A 2,753-nucleotide genomic window follows, 5' to 3' on the forward strand; every position below is an offset into this window, starting at 1 on the left:
GTTAAATTTAACTTTATTATCACATAAAACATAGCAACTGAGATGGTTTTGTATCAGTTCCTGCAGGTTCAGATCCTGGTCTCTTTCCCTGGCAGGTATTTCCAGCAGTCAGACTTCAGACTGCTCCTACTTGGGTCTTCTGAAACACTTGAACCTGACGTCGACGAATGAGGTTCTACAGATAATGCGGCCTGTGAAGAACTGGACGACATCCACCCTCGTTCAGGTGGACATGTTGCTGTACGGTATTTTACAAGTGGTACGTGTTGTTTAAGGGTCAGCTCACCCAGAACCAGTGTGGGATGTAACTAAAGGAGGCTGTATTTACTCAAGTACTGTGCTTGCATTTGCATTTCAGACAGACATATTCTCCATTTAATTCCATTTAATTCATTCTACAGCGAGATAATTAACTTGTTAAAAAAGAAAATGAAAAACAAAAAGAAACTATTTCTTTCTTAATGTATTTAGATCTATTCAGTCATCAAACGTAAATTTAATTGATTTTAATAACTTGAATTTACTTGAAGTGAGCACTGTGCAACTGCATTATGTAGGTAAATATCAAAGTATCAGATCAGGACTCAACAGATACAAACATACACTCAGTTGCCGCTTTATTAAGTCCACTGAGCTAAATCTAATGCAGTCTGATACAACAGAGAGATTAGGCTTAATAACAGAAACACCTCTCTGTTGTGACAGTTCAACAGCCTCCAAAATCATCATCTAACACCTCTAAACCCTGTTGAAGGGACGATTTATCACATTCGTTTTAACTGGAAACAAAAACATATTTATTTTTTATATCTTGAGAGATCATTTTATACATGGTTGAACTTTAACTTTTACTTAAAGCAGAAACCACATACAGTAAATATATCAGACAGAGCTTTGGGGTCTGTGAAACCTGCATTCTCTACAATGACCAGCAGGAGGCAGCCCTATTACCATTCAATCTTATGGAGAAATAATCCGACTTCTCAGTTGATGTATGAGCTCAGTAAACAGTTTCCTGATGAGTTTCTGGTCTCAGTTTCTAGTTTCAAGTCTTCTTCCATACAGCATGATGTTTATTTAGTAACTGATGGTCCCATTTAGTCTAGTACATTTAAGTTAATGGTTTTATCAGTGTTTGTCTAAAAACCCTGAGAAAATGCCCCCAAACCTGTCTGCATGGATAGAAACCGCTCAGATTTATCCTGTTTTTGTTTTACAGGATGAGATGTTTCAGACTGTCACGAGTCACATCTGGGTTCAGATGGTAAGAAATGATCGTGTTTAGTTCAAGAGCCAAAGAACTGAATTGCATTTTCAAACAATACATCAGCTGTAAGTTTACTGTGATAAACAATTTTAAAACTTTTTCTTTTCCCAGAGTTGGATGAATGAATTCCTAACTTGGAATTCTTCAGACTTTTGTGGGATAGAGAAGTTTACCGTTCCGATGTCGAGCCTGTGGACCCCAGATGTATCCATCCAAGAGGAGTATGTATTATTACTATTATTGTGTTAATAATTATTAATAACATAACTGCAGTTTATGGTTTTGATATTATTCAGAGGCGATTTATAAAGGTAAAGCTCAATGTAAAACAAACCTGAGCCCGCAGCAGACGGGATCTACTCAGAGTTTATACCATTCAAAGCACAAAAAAATTTTAACTTTTAAAGTCCAGGTAAGAAAAATAAAGACCAGACTCCAATGACAAAACCATTGACTTAACCTTGCAGATAATCGTAAAAAACATTTCAAATTGGGCTCAAACTAATTTTTTTTCACAATAAAACTCATTAAAACCGTCTCGTGTGTAGCTGTATTCCTACAATCACCAAATCTGGTTGGGTGGAATAAATCCTGAATTCAACCTGACGTAGGTTGATTAAAACTGAGCCCGGATGTTATCGTTGCCCGCCCACTCAGCTCCACTCTGAGAATATTTATTTTACCTTTTAATTCCCTCTTCTCTGTCTTCAGTGCCTCTGATACCGGGAGTATTCACAAAAGTCCACTTGGTCAAGTGTCCAGCGGTTGGGTGTACACAACCATCGCGGCTGACGTTATCACACTGGTCAATAAATCTCAGAGACTCCCCTTTGATAACAAGAAGTGTACAGATCAACATTTTCGTCCCATTAGACCATTTCTGATGTAAAATTGCCCTCAATTGTTTCACATCCAGAACGGCTTCAGAAATATGGATGATTTAAATACTTTTGACACCTAAATACAGCAAGGAGTCAATCCACCTAACGGAACAGTCAATAATTGACAAACAAGCTCTCCAACTATATGCCTCTGAGCGGTTCATGGTCCAGCACAGGGGGAGAATGGGCAGCTTGTTCAAAGGGAAAATTTCGCTCACTAATGCGACTAAAGGCGGCCAGAACCGAGATAAAACTTATATATAACGCGTATAGAAAATAACTTTGAATGAAATCTGACAACATTGTGATTCCCAAAGTCCTAATTAATTGCTGACTGTTTTTACTGTTTTTTTCCATCAAAAATAGATGGAAAGCCGATGCTTTGATGTGGTGATTTTAATTTGGTGCCCTGTTCTAATTTATTATGATTCCCTGATCGGCTCAATACATAACACACAGAGGCAACAGAGGAGAAAAACATGAGCTTCAAAGTGACCGTCCCTTCCTTTACACACACCAGAACAACAGAATCCTTCACGACATGTTGCCCTTCCACGAAGAACCCAAGACCAAAGAATGGAGTGAGCTGCGCTCGACTCACACAA

At 38.2% G+C, this 2,753-nt stretch overlaps 1 protein-coding gene across 1 annotated transcript in view; it reads right to left on the reverse strand.

The window, feature by feature from the left end:
* tsen54 (TSEN54 tRNA splicing endonuclease subunit) overlaps positions 1 to 2,753 on the reverse strand; it is an 18,678-nt gene that overhangs the window by 3,332 nt on the left and 12,593 nt on the right.

This window comes from Morone saxatilis, unplaced genomic scaffold (assembly GCF_004916995.1).
Source record: "Morone saxatilis isolate NCDOM2014 unplaced genomic scaffold, NCSU_SB_2.0 Contig14, whole genome shotgun sequence".
Taxonomy (NCBI): domain Eukaryota; kingdom Metazoa; phylum Chordata; class Actinopteri; family Moronidae; genus Morone; species Morone saxatilis.